The sequence below is a fragment of the Bidens hawaiensis genome, unplaced genomic scaffold (assembly GCF_021521415.1).
Source record: "Bidens hawaiensis isolate Kalapana, Puna unplaced genomic scaffold, B.hawaiensis_p1.1 tig00008259_1, whole genome shotgun sequence".
NCBI lineage: Eukaryota > Viridiplantae > Streptophyta > Magnoliopsida > Asterales > Asteraceae > Bidens > Bidens hawaiensis.
Window position 1 is genome coordinate 394945 of NW_027491588.1, and position 21453 is coordinate 416397.

At 36.0% G+C, this 21453-nt stretch overlaps 1 pseudogene; it reads right to left on the minus strand.

Annotated features, from left to right (window-relative positions):
* Nucleotides 1–520: 520 nt before the first annotated feature.
* LOC143637386 (caffeic acid 3-O-methyltransferase-like) lies at nucleotides 521–14495 on the minus strand (annotated as a pseudogene).
* Between the last annotated feature and the right edge of the window lie 6958 nt (nucleotides 14496–21453).

The following is a 21453-nucleotide window of genomic DNA, read 5'->3' on the forward strand; positions in this document are numbered from 1 at the left end:
ACAAATTCAATTAATTTATGAATGTACAGTGTACTTAGAAATTTAAAGGTCATACGTAAAACCTCTTTAAATTAATAAATAAATTATTAATTTATCGATATAATAATATCTCACTAAATTGATAAAATATCTCATTCCCAATATTTTTAATTTATTGAGGGTTTACTATAGTTTGTTGCACTTATCAGTTTTATTTATGTTTTTTTTATGTGCATGTGCGTGTTATGTTAGTGAGATATATAGCCCACTCCCACTTAATGTAATTCTCTATAGACAATCTATATTTATAAAGATTGATACCTTTATAAACCATAGTATACAATATAAGAAGTAACTTTCAAATTAGCTCAATCCCAAGGTTATATCCTTTACTCATTTCAGATCGAACTCATTAATTTGGTCACTTTTAGGTGACTAACAGAGATGAAGGCAATGTTTTTGTTTATTGTCATATAGAAAGAACTTAAAGATTAAGTCCAAACTTCAAATCCTATTACACAGCTATTACATTCAAAAAAGTTTAGATATTCTTGTAAAATTCCATGACCCAAAAAGTAGAGACCCTACAGATAATTTTCATAGAAGTGAATCCAGCCTCTTTGGCCAATACGTTGAATTCTTTTGTGGTTCGCTCTTTGCCGCCAGGGTTAGCAATCAACATTATCATATCACCACCGATGACGGTCTTAGAAGCTTCATCACTACAGCTTATATCACTTTCAGGGTCGGGAACAACTGATTCCACTACCACCACCTTACCACAATCCGACAATGCCGCCCAACAGTTCTTTAGAAGCTTGAGACAACAAGTGTCACCCTAGTCATGAAGTATCCACTAAAAGGAAATAAATCACTAGAGTTATTAAAAAAAATTAAACAAAAAAGAAGTTTATTATGTGCCAACCTTCATGAAAATAACATCTCCTTTAGGAACACTTTTGAACATGCCACCACCTTACCACAATCCGACAATGCCGCCCAACAGTTCTTTAGAAGCTTGAGCCAACAAGTGTCACCCTAGTCATGAAGTATCCACTAAAGGGAAATAAATCACTAGAGTTATTAAAAAAATTAAACAAAAAAGAAGTTTATTATGTGCCAACCTTCATGAAAATAACATCTCCTTTAGGAACACTTTTGAACATGCCTCCTCTCACATGCTCCACACCTAGTGAAGAGAATCAACCAACTATCATTAGATCCTTTGATAAAAGGAATATATCCCAACAAACTACGAGCATCGGTAACAACTGTAACCAGTTATTAATAATCAAGTAACAAGACCTGACAAGGATTAGAGATCACATGTGGGAGTTTATTTTAAAGGGATGGGCGTATTTACTGTTGGATCCAGGATTTTTAGTTTGCGGGGGTCAAAGGATAATGTTTTAATGGGTCAATGGGTCATGTACGCTAGACTATTCAGAACGGATTGTAAGAAAAGAAATTATTTCAACTCATAGCAAACTCCACGATATATATCATGGTTTTAAGTAGCAATGTATATAACTAAACTACAATAACAACATATAAATTGCATGAGTTTGGGATGCCAAAGTTTAGTGATGCATATGCTAGCAGAATATATCTATTCATCTTTAAGTCCATGATAAAAAAAATCCCTTGCGTATTCTTGATAAGGAAATTGCATGAGTTTGATAAGGAAAACAATAATTCATTATACAAAAATTCATGTTTGCTTTGATAATCCAACAATTATTTCACATTAGGAATCAGGGCCACTTTCTTCAGGAAACAAAACAAAACCATATACATATGTATATACAAATATAAAATTCAAGAAATGTTAGGACAGCTATCTTCACAAAACAAAACCAAGTAAAATCATATAGATACAAAAATTCATGTTTGCTTTGATAATCCAACAATTATTTCACATTAGGAATCAGGGCCACTTTCTTCAGGAAACAAAACAAAACCATATACATATGTATATACAAATATAAAATTCAAGAAATGTTAGGACAGCTATCTTCACAAAACAAAACCAAGTAAAATCATATAGATACAAAAAGCATAGAGTATCCTCATAAGTTTGAATGGTTACGGTCTATTAATGATATATAATACAATGAAGTGTATGCGTTTATGAAATTAAGCATATACCTTGATAACGAGGTGCATCCTTGATGACATGGGGTAGGTCAAAGTTGATCCCCCCAATATTAGGGTACTTTGAAACAATAAGCTCAAGATTAGCACCTAAACCACCACCAACATCTGCCAACTCTTTGACCTCTTCAAATCCCTTATACTTTTCAAGTATCATCTTCATCACTATTCTTGTGTTATCATACATACATTTGTTAAACACCTCATTGAATCGATTGTCTTTTACAGATTACTCAAATGCATTTAGCCCATGAGCTTTGTCAAATGGGACCCCACCCTCAATAATTGCATCTTTGAGGTGAAACCTACTCCAAATAAACGGGTCAATTTAAATAAATATTTCATTGATAAAGGTTATATAGGTAATATATTGTATTATTATATAACATATAGCTATAAAAGAAACATACCAAGCAATTTAAACTTTTAATTAATAAAACCATTAGCAACTCACTAAAATTTTTTTTATCTAAAACAGATTTGGTGCAGAAAATTAAAAATATTTGGTAGAAAAGTAAAATCATAGGTAAAAATAATCAAGCATTTAGAAGCCATACTTGGATTTAAAATACTGTAGTTTGAAATGGTTGGATAACACTGTACCCATAATATGTGACATTCGTCAATTTCGGGTCTTGTTTGTATTCGTTTTTGTATTTGTTTATTATGTAAACCGACCCGATTTGTAAACCGAAGCTTATGTTATAATCAAAATGATGGATTTATGTTACAATATTGTTTCACACTTGTTGGGTTTTGAAAACATCCTATTTTTATTTGTATTTTTATTTATTTATTTATTTATTTATTATTTATTTATTTATTTTTTTGTGTTTTTGTCTTGATCCATTTTGTATGAAAACTCTTGTGTCTCACACTCATGTTTGACCACCAACATTACCCTATATATACACCACCTTTCCTCTTCATTTTCCCTTGCTACAACTCCAAAAAAAAAAACTCTCTCAGACATCAAAGATTCAAGGTTATCTTCTTAAGTGTTCTTGAAGGATTTTGGTCTTTCATCTTAATTAGTTTATGTAGCATTATTAATACTTGTTTATGGTTGTGCAACATATATATAATATACACCCCTTGTTTACCTTTGGTAGTTACTTCTCCGATTCCGGTCGATGAGGTTTCGGACCCCATAAGGCAAGGCTTCATGGAGGACTTCGTGTCCTTGATATATATACATCAATATAACTTGTTCATACATATTAATCTTGCTTATTTTAGTTTGTTGGTCATGTTTACAAGTTCCATGGTTATGGGTTTTTAAAAGTCTATGCTTCGGTTTAACCGTAAATAGCTCTAAACCGTAAACCAAACTTTGTTACTAGTTTTGTTTGTTTAAACATACTTAGTGTTAGATCTAAGTTTCTAAAATCATTTTTACAAATTCTATGGTTATGGGTTTGTAGAATCTTACCTCGGTCTTAACCCGAAACACGATCCGAACCGAAAACCGAACTTTTGTTTAAAGACTTTATTGTTAACTTTTGGTATTTTTTTATTTGTACATTATTATACAAGTTCTTTAGTGTTTGGACATGTGGAAACCATTTATGAACTTGTTGTGAGATGGAAACCGAACCAAACCGATTTTTGCTCGCTTAAGACACACAAGTGTGTTTTTTTTAGCCATCAAGACTTGTATATTTCTTTAAAAATAGTTACAAATTGATTTTAAATATTTTCTTAAGTACTTGGAAATGTTGGATCCAACTTGATCTCAAAACAAAGTTTGGACCGACAAAACCGAACATTCACTTAACGTGCGTTGTTAGTTCTAAAACAATGGAACTACATACTTGGTTAAGTCTTATTAAATTTTATTGAGTTATCTCATAACATTCAATATTTTGGAAAGTTGACTTTGGGTTTGACCAATTATCAAGACCCGAACCGACAACCCGAACACTCGATAAAAAAAACCCGTTTTAGTATCTTTATTCCAAAGGGATTTGCATTCTTGCATTTTACCCACCTTATTACTTAACATAGGTTGAGTAAATATTAAGGTTAGATACTTTAACCCGGTTTCGAGCAAACTTACATTTTTAAAGGGTTATTATTATAAATTCTTAAATAGTCACATTTTAAACCTTGAACTTTAATTATTTACATTTCTCAACATTTATTTTGTTTAAAGACCTTCAAGACAACCTTTCTAAATTCAAGACTTCTTTTCTTTTTAGGCATTGTGCGTTAAACTCGTCGTTCCGACAAATCTCCAAATTATCATCTTTCAAGTTTACCACTTGAAGGTGAGTACTTCATACCCCATTCTCCATCTTTTATTTTGGGGGTGACATTTCATACTTATTCAAAAAAATGCTTTATATTTGAATCTTAAACCACAAACGTAGTTGTATACTTTACCTAAATAATTGTTCGATTTGGTGTTCTATGCTTATATGCCTATGTGTTTATCGCTTTTGGTTGGTGGAACTATAAAATCCTAGACTATTTGGCATCCCCTTATAGCAAGGTGTCGTTAACGTAATGCAATTAACGATAACTATAAAATCCTAGACTATTTGGCATCCCCTTATAGCTAGGTGTCGCTAATGTGTTTAGCGATATCTATTTATCCAAATTACCACTTTTATTTATCGTTTCGTATGCAAGTTTTGTGGCTATCTTTATTATATACTAATATGATTAAACTTATGAATTGCTCACCGACCTTTGTGTTGACAAACTTTATTTTATGAAATGTTGCAGGTTTGCATCTTGGTTGATTTATGATTGTGAAGAAAACGACATCAAAGACCTTAGGATATTAGTAAAAATGAACAATATCAACTTGCCATATTTTGTGATATCTTGTTTATGGTTATTTTATGGATAATTGTTACGTGACATTTTCGATGTTGTGAAATGAAATGAGTTTATTAAATACTGTCACTTTAATTAGTGTCATGTGCTTATGGACAATCGTTACACCTCGGCATGTTCTGCCGCCTTTGGTCGAGGTGCTACAGATTGGTATCAGAGCCGTGACAATAGGATAGGTGGTTAGACGTAACGACCTAGTATTGTTATGCTTAGGGTCCTATACGTGTGGTCATACGTGTTTACTCTATTTTGATTGTTCATATCGCATATTCTTTATAAACTTGTTTAAAATTCACCAATATCCCAAATGTTCACATACACACACTTTCATAGTATTTCCAAGGTATCCTTACCTTAAAACGCAAAAAGTAGATTTTCATTGTGTTTTATGGATTACAAGATTAACTTAGATCTCGTTGTTTATAATCCCTTAAAAGTTGCATTTATACCGGGTTCGTAGCCCTCATAGGAAGCGAGACATTATAAAACTACCATTTGACAAAAAGATTCCAAGAATCGAAGATGATTTACTTACCTGGAATGGTGGGATTATAGTGCTCGTTTTCTAGGCCACAAACCATGTTATACATGTCAATACTTTAAGTAGTCGAATGCGAGCATTCCGGTCGCCATCCTAATTTTTCGGTGTCAAAACAATAGAACTATGGTGATTCGTGGACTAGTGCTTTGACATGACGTTGTATCCCGATTTATGGTGTTATTATCGTTATTTGAGTCGAAAACATGAAAAAAATTGCGGTAATTCGTGCACATGTTTAGACTCCAACGTTGTGTTTTATAAAAAAAAAATTTTTGAGTTGGAATATCAAATCATGGTGGTTCATGTACGATTTTTTCGACTCTATAAACCTCAAAATCTCAAATTTTTAAGCTTTAACCCCTCAAAATCTCATAATCATTTACGATTGTTTCCGGTTTGTTGTTTATATACAAAGATTTATATTTTATCTAACACTAACATCTACTCCTCACTAACTTTAGGATTCACAATCAAAAAGAAAATTTAACTTCACCTTATTCTTATTTTATACACTCTCATATCCATTTCTTTTTACCTAAAACTTATTCCATTTCTTTATAATCTTTTAGCATACCTCCACTAAGACCGCGCAAGAGCACCAACCGACGTATGACTACTTTTATGGTCAAGAAAATGGCCGCTGTGATTCCCGAACTCGTAAGTCAAATCCAAGCTACCCAACCTCCTCCACCCGTTGTTGCACCCGTTGAACCCAAACCCGTATCCTACCCATATAAGCAATTTACTAGTGCCAACCCAACCAAATTCTGGGGTACGAACTGTGCGACTACCTTGTTGCAATGGTTCAAGTCTATGGAGAATGTGTTTAGATATAGGGAGTGCCCCGAAGCGAAAAAGACAAATTTCGCTTTAAGCATGTTTAGAAAAACTGCTCTAACAGGTGGGGTAGTGTCATGCATCTCCAAGGGTCGGAAATGGCTATGGCTCTTCCATGGTCCGACCTCAAGGCACTCATGATGAAGAAGTTTTGTCCCAAACACGAACTTCAAAAGCATGAGGATGAATTTTGGAACCTCAAGCAAGATAGTGGTGATAACGCCGCTTACTCACTCCGTTTCCATGAGTTGAGCATTCTCGTCCCTCATTTGGTTACCCCGGCTGAGTGTGAGCTTGACAAATACATTGGGGGTTTACCTATGCAAATCCGGGACTCAGTCATGAGTAGCAAACCCGTGAATCTTGAGGATGCCATTACTCCAGCCGGTGCGCTATCGGAGAATCATGTGAAAGCGGGTACCCTAACCCTCAAGAAACCAAACGAAAAAGCCAAACCCGAGCCCGCACCACAAGCCAAGGTTGAACCCGCACCACAAGCCATTAACTACTCCAACTCTTCCCGTCACAACAATAACAACAACAAGAAGAAACCCAAAACCAACTACCGAAACTATGCCGTTACCCAACCCCAACCTCAACAACAAACCCAAATTCCACCCCAAACCCGAAAACCCTATACCGGTACCGCCCCACTATACAACATTTGCCAACTCCATCACCCACCAAACATGCCTTGTCGCCATTGTACCATTTGTAACCGACTTGGTCATCTCAACACCACATGCCGATCCGCACAACGAACCCAACCTAACCAACCAAACCAACCAAGAACTTTTCCCCAAAATACTCAACACCGATATGCACCTTACCCACCAAACCAACCTCAACAACCCCGAGCTTGCTACAATTGCGGTGACCCTAACCATTTCCGCAACAATTGTTCTCGCCTCATCCTTACTAACCAAACCATGACCGCACCTTACTACCAAACTCAAGCTTACCAAGTTCAAACCTACCAACCTCAACTTTCCCAACACAATGCACCACTCATCCAACCCATCCAAGCCATACAAGCACCACCTCCTCCACCACCGCAAGCACCTCAAGTCAACCAAGGCAATCAAGGACGAGCTTTCATGATGAATGTTAATCAAGCTCAAGCGGCAAACGATGTTGTGAACGGTATGTTTTTAGTGGACGAACATTTGGCTTCCATTTTATTTGATATGGGTGCCGATTGAAGTTTAATTTCTTTGAAATTTGAGTCAAAAATTGCCGTGTCTCGAACCAAGCTTTCCCGGTCGTTTTCTGTTGAAGTCGCCAATGGGAACTCCATCACCATAAATTCTGTCGTCTGCGATTGTACTCTCGTTCTTGCTAACCATAAATTCTCCATCGATCTCATCCCGATGCAAATGGGAAGTTTCGATGTCATAGTAGGCATGGATTGGTTATCTTTGCACCGTGCCGAAGTTGTTTGCTTCGATAAATTCATTCGCATTCCGCTTGTTAACGGTAAAATCCTTAAGGTCTTCGGAAAAGCTACTTCGAGAAGGCTTAATCTCATGTCATGCTCTCAATCGCAAAAATACTTACGCCAAAAGTATGCTCCGCTCCTGGCTCTCTTGGCGACAAAAGACAAAAAGGAAAGGAAAATCCAAGATATTTCTATTGTTCGTGATTTCCTCGATGTCTTTCCCGACGATGTCACCGGCCTTCCACCCGTTCGTCCGATTGAATTTCGAATCGATCTTGTGCCCGGCACGATGCCTGTGGCCAAGGCTCCTTACCGTTTAGCCCCGTCAGAAATGCAAGAATTATCGAACCAACTCGAAGAACTTTCCAATAAAGGTTTCATTCGTCCTAACTCTTCTCCTTGGGGCGCTCCTGTTCTCTTCGTGAAAAAGAAGGATGGTTCATTTCGTATGTGCATCGATTATAGGGAACTTAACAAACTCACCATTAAAAATTGTTATCCCTTGCCACGAATCGACGACCTATTCGACCAACTTCAAGGCGCAACTTGCTTCTCCAAAATCGATCTTCGATCAGGTTATCATCAATTGCGTGTTCGCGAAGAAGACATTCCAAAAACCGCTTTCCGTACTCGATATGGACATTTAGAATTTTTGGTTATGCCTTTCGGGTTAACAAATGCACCTGCGGTGTTTATGGACCTCATGAACCGCGTTTGCAAACCATTCCTCGATAAATTCGTTATTGTCTTTATTGATGACATTCTCATCTTTTCCAAATCCAAAGCCAAACATGAGCATCATTTGCGTTCCATTCTCGAACTTCTTAGAAACGAACGACTTTATGCCAAGTTCTCCAAATGCGAATTTTGGCTGGAGCAAGTTCAATTTTTGGGACATATCGTAAACAACAAAGGTATTCATGTTAATCCCGATAAAATTGAGGCCGTTAAGGATTGGAAAACTCCAACGACTCCCACGGAAATTCGATCCTTCCTCGGTTTAGCCGAATATTGTCGACGTTTCATTCGAAACTTTTCCAAGATCTCTTTGCCTCTTACCTCCTTCACTCATAAGGGAAAACAATTTGATTGGGGTTCGAAGCAAGAAAAAGCCTTTTGTACTCTCAAGGACATGCTTTGCAATGCTCCCATTTTAACCCTTCCCGATGGAAACGACGATTTCGTGATATTTTGCGATGCCTCTCATCAAGGTCTTGGTTGTGTCCTCATGCAACGAGGTCAAGTCATCGCTTACGCTTCAAGGCAACTTAAGGTCAACAAGAAGAACTACACGACTCATGATCTCGAACTTGGTGCCGTTGTTTTCGCTCTCAAAATCTGGAGACATTACCTTTATGGTACGAAATGTGTGGTTTTTACCGATCATAAAAGCCTTCAACACATTTTTGACCAAAAAGATCTCAATATGAGACAACGACGATGGGCCGAAGTACTTAGTGATTACGATTGCGAAATTTGTTACCATCCCGGTAAAGCGAATGTTGTCGCCGACGCCCTAAGTCGAAAGGTTAATGTTAAATCTGTTCTGCTTCTAAGTGTTGTCATTCAAACCGATCATCAAATTCGAATCTTCCAAGCTCAACGTACCTCCGTTGAAGAAGGTAACATGTATGACGAAATGTCATGTGGAGCCGAACTTCAACTCGAAACCAAACCCGATGGTCTTTTGTACTTTCTCAATCGTTTGTGGGTTCCAAATCGCGATGACCTTCGTACTTGTATACTCGACGAAGCTCACAATTCGCGGTATTCCGTTCATCCCGGTGCAGATAAGATGTATTTCGATCTTCGTGCTACCTTTTGGTGGCCGGGTATGAAAAAGGACGTATCGTTATTCGTATATAAATGTCTTACTTGCTCAAAAGTTAAAGCCGAACATCAAAGACCTTTTGGTCTACTCGAGCAACCACCGATTTGCGTTTGGAAATGGGAAGACATTGCTATGGACTTTATCACTAAATTACCCAACACCCAAAAGGGCAACGATAGCATTTGGGTGATCATCGATCGTTTGACCAAATTTGCTCATTTCATTCCGATCCGCGAGAAGTATTCTGTCGAGCAGCTTGCTCAAATCTATGTTCGAGAAATCGTGTGCCAACACGGTTTACCATTGACTATTATCTCTGACCGTGATGCTCGTTATACCTCTCATTTTTGGCGTTCACTTCAAGAAGTTTTGGGAACACGTCTCGATCTTAGCACCGCTTATCATCCTCAAACGGATGGTCAATCCGAACGTACAATACAAACTCTCAAGGATATGCTACGAGCATGTGTTCTTGATTTTGGTGGGAATTGGGATTCTCACATTCCGTTCATTGAGTTTTCTTATAACAATAGCTACCATTCGAGCATTGAGATGGCTCCTTTCGAAGCTCTTTACGGTCGTAAATGTCGTTCTCCGATAAGTTGGAACGAAGTCGGTGAAGCTCAAATCACGGGACCCGAAATGGTTCAAGAAGCCACCGACGTTATTGATCGAATTCGTAAGAACCTCCTAGCCGCTAGATGTCGTCAAAAGAGTTACGCTGACAAACGGCGAAAACCGATCGAATTTAATGTTGGCGATCTTGTCCTTCTAAAAGTATCTTCTTGGAAGGGGGTAGCCCGTTTCGGAAAGAAGGGTAAACTAGCTCCTCGTTTCGTTGGTCCTTTTAAAATCCTTGAGCGTGTTGGAAAAGTAGCTTATCGACTCGAACTACCGAAAGAACATACCGGTGTTCATCCAACATTTCATGTTTCAAATCTTAAAAGGTGCTTAGCCGAGGGTAATCTCCATATACCTCTCGAAGAAGTACATGTCGATGAGTCGATGGTCTTGGTTGAACGACCCGTTGTGATCATGGATCGCAACGAGAAGAGAACCAAGCGTAGCCGTATTCGGTTAGTCAAAGTTCGATGGGAATCACGGCGCGGCGCGGAATTCACTTGGGAGCGAGAAGACAAAATGAAAGAGAAGTATCCACATTTGTTCGCAGCATCGTCTTCGTCTTAATTTCGGAACGAAATTTCCTAAAGTATGGGATACTGTGACATTCGTCAATTTCTGGTCTTGTTTGTATTCGTTTTTGTATTTGTTTATTATGTAAACCGACCCGATTTGTAAACCGAAGCTTATGTTATAATCAAAATGATGAATTTATGTTACAATATTGTTTCACACTTGTTGGGTCTTGAAAACATCCTATTTTTATTTGTATTTTTATTTATTTATTTATTTATTTATTTTTTTTTGTTTTGTGTTTTTGTCTTGATCCATTTTGCATGAAAACTCTTATTTGACCACCAACATTACCCTATATATACACCACCTTTCCTCTTCATTTTCCCTTGCTACAACACCAAAAAAAAACTCTCTCAAACATCAAAGATTCAAGGTTATCTTCTTAAGTGTTCTTGAAGGATTTTGGTATTTCATCTTAATTAGTTTATGTAGCCTTATTAATACTTGTTTATGGTTGTGCAACATATATATAATATACACCCCTTGTTTACCTTTGGTAGTTACTTCTCCGATTCCGGTCGGTGAGGTTTCGGACCCCATAAGGCAATGCTTCATGGAGGACTTCGTGTCCTTGATATATATACATCTATATAACTTGTTCATACATATTAATATTGCTTATTTTAGTTTGTTGGTCATGTTTACAAGTTCCATGGTTATGGGTTTTTAAAAGTCTATGCTTCGGTTTAACCGTAAATAGCTCTAAACCGTAAACCGAACTTTGTTACTAGTTTGTTTGTTTAAACATACTTAGTGTTAGATCTAAGTTTCTAAAATCATTTTTACAAATTCTATGGTTATGGGTTTATAAAATCTTACCTCGGTCTTAACCCAAAACACGATCCGAACCGAAAACCGAACTTTTGTTTAAAGACTTTATTGTTAACTTTTGGTGTTTTTTTATTTGTACATTATTATACAAGTTCTTTAGTGTTTGGACATGTGGAAACTATCTATGAACTTGTTGTGAGATGGAAACCGAACCAAACCGATTCTTGCTCGCTTAAGACACACAAGTGTGTGTTTTTTTTAGCCATCAAAACTTATATATTTCTTTAAAAATAGTTACAAATTGATTTTTAAATATTTTCTTAAGTACTTGGAAATGTTGGATCCAACTTGATCTCATAACAAAGTTTGGACCGACAAAACCAAACACTCGCTTAACGTGCGTTGTTAGTTCTAAAACAATGGAACTACATACTTGGTTAAGTCTTATTAAATTTTATTGAGTTATCTTATAACATTCAATATTTTGGAATGTTGACTTTGGGTTTGACCAATTATCAAGACCCGAACCGACAACCCGAACACTCGATAAAAAAACCCGTTTTAGTATCTTTATTCCAAAGGGATTTGCATTCTTGCATTTTACCCACCTTATTACTTAACATAGGTTGAGTAAATATTAAGGTTAGATACTTTAACCCGGTTTCGAGCAAACTTACATTTTTAAAGGGTTATTATTATAAATTCTTAAATAGTCACATTTTAAACCTTGAACTTTAATTATTTACATTTCTCAACATTTATTTTGTTTAAAGACCTTCAAGACAACCTTTCTAAATTCAAGACTTCTTTTCTTTTTAGGCATTGTGCGTTAAACTCGTCGTTCCGACAAATCTCCAAATTATCATCTTTCAAGTTTACCACTTGAAGGTGAGTACTTCATACCCCATTCTCCATCTTTTATTTTGGGGGTGACATTTCATACTTATTCAAAAAAATGCTTTATATTTGAATCTTAAACCACAAACGTAGTTGTATACTTTACCTAAATAATTGTTCGATTTGGTGTTCTATGCTTATATGCCTATGTGTTTATCGCTTTTGGTTGGTGGAACTATAAAATCCTAGACTATTTGGCATCCCCTTATAGCAAGGTGTCGTTAACGTAATGCAATTAACGATAACTATAAAATCCTAGACTATTTGGCATCCCCTTATAGCTAGGTGTCGCTAATGTGTTTAGCGATATCTATTTATCCAAATTACCACTTTTATTTATCGTTTCGTATGCAAGTTTTGTGGCTATCTTTATTATATACTAATATGATTAAACTTATGAATTGCTCACCGACCTTTGTGTTGACAAACTTTATTTTATGAAATGTTGCAGGTTTGCATCTTGGTTGATTTATGATTGTGAAGAAAACGACATCAAAGACCTTAGGATATTAGTAAAAATGAACAATATCAACTTGCCATATTTTGTGATATCTTGTTTATGGTTATTTTATGGATAATTGTTACGTGACATTTTCGATGTTGTGAAATGAAATGAGTTTATTAAATACTGTCACTTTAATTAGTGTCATGTGCTTATGGACAATCGTTACACCTCGGCATGTTCCGCCGCCTTTGGTCGGGGTGTGACATAATAGTTTTGTAATCATGATATTTTAGGTGATTTGCCTCCATCTTTTTGCGATTATGTACAATAACTACTGTTTTATTTGGCGCGTAGCGTCGGGCAGGTTGGTAAAACCCGACGGTGGTAAAATCAAGCATTGAGGCGGTAAGTCAAAGCGAATTCATTCGGTTTCAGTAAAACTCGAGCGTTGGTAAAACCAGACCCTTGTCGATCCTGGGCATTGAGGCAGTAAGTCGAGGCGAATTCAGTCGGTTTCGGTAAAACTCGAGCGTTGGTAAAACCCGACCGTTGTCGAACCCGGGCGTGGATGTCATCTATGAAAATTCGGTCGGTTTCAGTCACGATGTTTACGATACTGGAACTAAAAAACAATATCGGCATTCGGTTGGTTTTGTTACGTTTGATACGGTACTGGAACTAAAACAAAACGCAACGAGTCTACGTGAATTAGGAGGGAAAAAAACCAAAAATAAAAAAAATATATAAAAATTGAGGTGGACCAATGGGATAGCATCGGTTCGGTAAAACTCGAGCATCGGTAAAACTGCCGATTGTCGATCTTGGGCTAGAGGTGGTTAGTCTACTCAAACTTAGCCGGTTTCTATCACGTTCTTTTCGGTACCATAACTAAAAAAAATCAGCACAATGGGTTTATGCAACATTCGTTACGGTATTGGAACAAAAACAAAGTGTGATGAGGCTACGTGAATTCGATCGGTTTCCGTCACGTTCGTTACGATACCAGAACTAAAAGAAAAAAAAACAAATGTCTTCTTACAATACGGTGCCGCCAAGTGACCCAATAGGGTCCTTGCGGCCCAAACTTCTTAATTATAATATTATATATATATATATATATATATATATATATTAATAATGTGTTTTTTAATCATTTTTTAAAGCAATTGTATGTAATGTTGTTACATTAATTAGTTCAAAAAATATAAAGTAATTATAAATATACAATTACACGAAAAAAGGAAGTATATCAAATTTCAAACATGCCATATAAAATAATAAAATAGTGTATGTCTACACCATACACAAACAAAAAGGTAAAACTACACCACCATACCACACTAAACTACACAGCATTATACCATATTTCAATCAATGCTGGGGTTTCATGGGTTTGTCTAGGAAGACTAGAAGCAAGATCAAAACAAGAGAAGTGAGCACCAGGAGTCTTTGTCATGATCTCGAAGAGATCAAGTTCTATTGCGGTTTTAATGACCATTGGAAGAACTATGCCCTCATTTATTTGATTCACTCTAAGCAGCCATTCCTCTTCTTCAGACATCTTGTTGGTTGAAGGAAGTGATGTGGTGAACCTTAGTTTGAGTGACGCTATATATACCGCTTATATTATTTTTAATAAATATATTTTCAATTTCCAATAATATATATACCACTCCAAAACAGTATTATTCCTTGTTGATAGTGGATGGGCTAGTCTCACCAACACCTCACCAACAAATAATAATCATGAAGTATTTAACTTACAATACAGAATGAACTGTGGTTTTTGATTTTATGATTTTGTTTAAACATGTGTTTTTGGTCCAGCAGTTTTAAATTTACGATTTTCGTTCCTGTGGTTTCATATCTATCACTTACAATTAAACCCGAATTCACTAAGTTTGTTAACACCGGTCGTTAAACCCATCAGCGTGTCATTCACGTGAGTGGCAATTTTGTCCTTTTCCCCCAAAATACACCTCAGCCCCTCGCGTGATGGGGCTTGCGAATTAAAACTGAGGTTTATTTGAAGAGAAAAAGGGCAAAACTGCCCCTCACGTGAAGGGCATGCTGATGGGTTAACGACTAGACTTAACTGGATTAATGATTTCGGGTTTAATTGCAAGTGAAATGAAACCACATTGACGAACATGACAAATTTCAAACTATTGAACTAAAACCGCATATTCAAACAAACTACATGAACAAAAAACTACAGTTTACTCTAAAATATATTTTTATTTTTTAATGTGTTTTATGAGGTGGTTGTGAACCAATAAATTGAAGCTAGCGCGTTGTGTAACGGTCGAGAAAAAACGGAGGTGTTACAAGGTTCATATATATATATATATATATATATATAGCAACCACGTGAAATGAAATTATCTACGACATTGTTGTCAGGTTATTTATGGTCTAGTTTGAATTGGTGAAGCTGTCTAAAGTGATTATCGGTAGTCTTTCAAAGTTGCTTTTTTTTTTCTCTTTTTTTTTCCTAAATTGGTAGATCGAGTTATAAATGCTGACACCATATTGATCAGTTTGTTTTGCGATTTAAACAAAAATAACTAATTATCTTTATGAGGTGTAAAGTTTTGTTTATGAAACTAATAATAGGATTAGAGGTGGATTCTTCGGTAGGGATGAGAAAAATCAGTATGGTATCGATTGGTACTGGTATCGGTTTGTACCGGTACCGAGGTTTTGAGTTTTCGGGACCGGTACGGTATTGGTACCGATACGGTATGGTACGATACCTGTATTTCCCGAATTTTACCTTAAATACCGGTACCGAACCGAGCATTTCGATACCAGTACCGGTACCAAAAATTTGCGATTTTCGGGATCGGCATTTTCAGTACCGGTACGATACCGAGCTCATCCCTATCTTGTGGTATGGGGACCGGTTGTCCCCTGTGATTTTTTTGGGGGTATTATTTTAGTGTAAAATTTTCGATCCTCCTAAGAAAATTTTTTGGCTCTATTATGATTAGGATTTACAACAATTTTGAAGTAGAAAGGTATATGCTTGACATGAAAATTTATATAACTTGTGAAGTTTTGTATTGTAAGCAGGGCCGGCCTTTGGGGGTGGTAGGGCGATCGACGGTCACATGTCCGATACTCCGTTAGGCCTGAAATTTTTTTTTGAATAAAAATATATGTATTTTTATTAAAAGCAATATGTATATTTAATGTTTAAACACAATTACATTATACTAAAGGACTTCTAGTCCAATGATAACTTGGTGGTGGGATAAGACTTAGTGACCATAAGGTCTTGGGTTCGAATCTCACAAGAGGAGGTTTTTCTCAAATATTGAGTTTCCTCCTGAATCCGTGGCTTGGTGGTGGATATGATCGCGTGGTACCACTGGTGGCACAACGATACTCCAGTGGTCCGTGAGTGATCCAAATTAGTCGTTCAAAAAAACACAATTACATAACTACTAGCTTGATCTATGCGACAACCGCCAAAAATTAGACTAATCTGGTAATTATCTTAACCGTAATCGTGTATTAATTAGTAAAATAAATACATAGGAATAATATTTTTAGTCAAAGTTTTTGACTTTAGTTGAATTTTAAATATGGAACCCGAAAAAGTTCAATTTTGTCGTGTACTGACACTGTACAGATTGACACCGGGTAATATCTCAAAACGGATAAATTCATAAACGTGTCAAGATGACCTCGAAAAATAAAATTTTATGTTAATAGTGTATAAACTTAATTTTAGAAGGTTCGAATCGCAAAAATTAGAAAATAAGTAACCGAAAGCCAGTAGAGGACACCGTAAGAGCCCGACATTAAGTTTATCAGAAAATTTTGTTTTTAGGCAGACATTGACTGTAATCTAATTTCGCTCAAAGTCTGATAAAAATTATTAGAAACGGAAGTCGTTTGGCTAGATAAATTACGAGATACGTTAAACTTTAACACCTAGGTATTATCACATGTCATTATTCAAAACCACCTCTCCCTCTCCCTCTCCCATCTCTCTCGGCCGCCACTTACACACAACCCAACCCACCTCCCAAACCCACCAATGAAAAGCTTACATATAGGTATGCAATGATTGATAGATTACTTGGAAGCTACACACTTGGACACATGCACACCCTATACCATTCAACTCACAACCCTATACCTCTCTTTCTCCCTTCATATAACCGGCCACCCCACCACCACCTTACCATCTCACATTTTCAAATTTTTATACACACAACACTTGATTAGGAGATCTTTGGTGGAAGGTTAAGCTAATAACAAGAAGTAGGAAGCCAAAGGAAGGATTATAGCCAACACAAGGTCACATTATCACCTCCTTAGACACCAAATCCAAAACCCAAGGTAACCCACTTCAAGATTTGTGTATATTAGTTGCTATTTGATGTTTAAAGCTTGATTTTAGTATGCTTGGTAGTGTACATGTAGGTATAATATGGATATATACATGCATATGTGTGAACCGTGAGTTTACATAGGAATGTATAAGATGGGTTTTGTTGATTATAGGACTTGTTATGGTTGCATTTTAGCTTGTATAGATTGTCCATATTGATGTTACTTGAGTTTGTTTAACAAATGGGTTTAGGTATTGTTTTAATATTGAAAGTAAATGTGTAAATGGCCAAAAGATCAAAGATGGATAATGAGTAAAAATACCCATGTTAGGCCGTGAGTTTTGATTTTGGTATTTGATTGAAGTTGTAAGCTTGTTAAATGGTAAAATGGTTAAAGAAAGAATGATAATTTTGAAAACCCTAATACTTGATTACTTGAAAAAGTTGTAAGTAATAATAATAATGGTTTTGAAAGGATCTTGGAAAAAGGGTTGACAAAAGTGTAGGGATTTGACTTTGTTGGAAAGTTACTTACACATGCAAGTAATACAAAAATTTGATTTTGATCATAAAGCTCATACTTGTCTTATATGGATTGAAAATGACAAACTAAGTGATTGAATGGGACATATGGAAAGGAATAAAATCTACTAGAAGTACTAGGATGCATGAAACATGATAACTTAGATAAACAAGAGTTTGTGTTAAACTTACTAATAAAGGAAACTTTGTAAATTGTACAAGATGTTTTGCAAAATGATTTGATAAGTGAACATAATCTTGTGTGGATGATTAAAGACTTGTGGTTAGGATTACTTTAGTAAACTCTATTGTAAAGATTGTTAGTATGATAATAAGGTTATTAAAAATTGCTACTTACTAGTAATAGAAACTTTGTTGTTAAAGAAATCAAGAATGTGTTTGTTAAAGGATAACAATGGGATGAAATAAGATGTTAATATGGGTTAATAAGATCTGGAAATTTTGGTACATAAACACATTGTAGAGATTGTAGAAATAACATGTATATTGTATAGTTGAAAACTTAAGCTAAGGCTTGAGCATGTGTAGTTAAAAATTTGTTTTGTGTGCATACTTGGTACTGGATGATCAAACATGGATGTGATGATATATTACTTGTTATTATACGTATATTTGCTGTACCAAATGGTTTGGTTTTGACATTGTGACTTAAATAGCTTGTCGGTGACTTTAACGTTCTGAAAGTTCGACTTTTAAGGTGAACCGACATGAGTTTTTGGAACTGAATTAAAACAGCTCCCAAAGTCATAATATTCTTATATTTAACATAAGTTAAAGTATAAGAAAAGTCAAGAATAGCAAAACTTAAACCAACACGGTTCGTGTCGCGAAAACCGACACGAAAACGTTAAAAATTGACATTTTTAAGAAATTGGCAACAAAATAAGAACCAAAACATTTTTATTGAAAAACCAATAAAACTTGACTAAAAACTATATAAAAAGTGTTCTAGATAATTTAAAACTAAAAGTTTCATAAAAATGACAACCGGTTCGTTTTTAAGCTCAAAATCAACGAAACCGGCAAAACCGACAAAACCGATTATAATAGAGTCAAAATTTTAAATAAAATAATAACTTGAATTTTTCCAAAACACTCCAGCAACTAAAGGTAATAATTTTTATAAATTTTAATAATTAAATTAAATTATTAAATAAAACAATTATTAGTTGATTATTACTTGTTTATATTTTTAAGTATAGAATTATAAGATTATAAGTAGTAAACTTTATGTGTTATATGCTTGTGTGGATTTTTAGAATAAGAATATATATATTTTAGTCAAACCTAAAATTAACGAACGTGTACTAATATAGGAACGAGCATTTATTCGAACACTGAAATCAAAGGTGAGTTCTTCCTCCGAAAAGCATATTGTATATCTATATTCGTATTTATATATATATATATATATATATGTTTTGAAAACGCATTATACTACAAATAGTCGTTATTGTGGGATGAATCAATTTGGTTAAATAACTGTTAACCGAATTGAGGGCACAGAAATGTTGGTAGATCTATCGGGGTGACGCCCCCCACTTCCATTCGCGTTGGGTTAAAAGTGGGAATATTTCGAGTATGGTACGTTTCAAGTTATCAAATTGGTAGTCATACACGCGTTGTATTCTTAGCTAGTTTACAACTAACGCTTTTTGTGCTTAAAGGTAAAATGCGGGTTTCGTTATTGTGTTATACCGTGTTATGATCGGTTTTATTGGGAGTATAATGGCCGTACACCATTATATTCATGTGTTGTTTATATATAAATTGTTTATATTTATATAATAAGTTTTTCTTCTCAGGAATAACTCACCAACATTCGTGTTGACCCAAATATTATTTAAATATGCTTTGCAGGAAAGTGAAGGTTTCGAGGTGGCATGGAAACGAGAGCATGGGGTGTTTGAACAAAAGTGATGTGTGGTAAACCGTGCATTAGCACGTGTAGTAAACTCTGATTTTGTAAAATATTTCTTATAATAAAAGATGATGCTTTTATTATTAAATGGTTATTATTGTTGACTATCGGCATCTGTCATAACCCGAATGAATTAAAGTTAAGACTTCCGCTGTGTTAAGTTAAGGTTTTCGGGGTGTGAAAGAAGTTGGTACCAGAGCCAACAGTTATAGAGAATTAGAAAATATAAAGTTTTCTAAACTATAACGGTATGTTCAAACACGCGCACCTTTCCCGCCTCTCGAAACGAAAAGGTAACAAAGATATATATATATATAATTGTTATTACTAACTTGAATTAATATGTTTATTCCGATGACGAACTCTATGGCGATCGTATCTGACTCCGACTCTAGTAGCAGCGGTACTCCACTATCACCGGTGGAGTGGCGTCCGGTAGTTGCATCAGGAGATGCCGGGTCTACTTCGAGAGCTACACCCTTGAATGTGTACACTCGAAAAAGGACCAGGGCAAACCGTGATGCATCGGCCCCTGTCATTGCACTCCCATTAGCTGTGATCCCACCCTCTCCACTACCGCCTCCCGCACCGGAGCCTGTGGTCGAGGAACCCTCTGATCACAAGCTACTTATGGTTCTTCTTGCCAAGTTCTCAGCTTATGAGAACATCGTTCATAACATGGTGGACCGTGTGCTTGCAATCGAGCATAAACAAGGTCTTGATGACCAAACCCGTGATGTGATGCACCAGTTTGTGAACGAACTGAGGAACCAGGGACTGATGACAGACGCCAGGGTAGGAGTTCTCGAGATGAGGAATGAGATGATAGAGCCATGCGTAGGCTACTTGATGAGCCTTCACTAGACGTAGTAGGGTGTTTTGGGTAATATGTCTAGTATGGTAATTGTGATGTAACTTAACTTTGAAACTTGTTGTTTTTTTTTGTGTGGTTGTGGTAAGAACTAGAAATATGGTGGGTGACCAAGGTGTAGGTAAGTACACCTAATTTTGGTATTTTGGTACATTATGAAATCCCACTCTTTGATGATTATATTTATGTTTGTATTATTAATGATGCTATTTGATTCTTTACAACTTAGAAAAATATCACTTTTTCCAAAACTAACCAAAATTATATTTTTTCTAAAAAGAACATGGCGCCAAAAACAAGACGATCCACTAATAATCAAGCAACCGGATTACCTTCCTCTCAAGACGAGTTAGCTCAGCTAATCGCTCAACATGTAAATACGGCACTCGATCAACATGAGGCTAATCGCAACGCAAGCCAAAACCCCCTAAATACAACTAATACTTCAAATGGAGAAGCACCTAGAACCGAAAATCTAAACGAAAACCCCTCAGGTAGCACGGTACGCGGGTGCTCATACAAAATTTTCCAAGGTTGCGGACCGAAAGAATTTACCGGTGCCGAAGGACCTTTGGAAATTATCCGGTGGATCGAGAAAATGGAATCTGTAATGAAAATCAATGATTGCACTCCTCTCGAACGGATAAAATACGGAGTGTGCTCATTCCGTGATGAGGCACTCGAGTGTTGGAACTCCATAATTCAAAATCTTGGAGAAGATGCCGCTTACCGTCTAACCTGGGAAGAACTAAAAGAAATGTTGTTAAAGGAGTACTGTCCCCGAAACGAACTTCAGAAAATCGAATACGAATTCTGGCAGTTAAAGATGGAAGGTGCT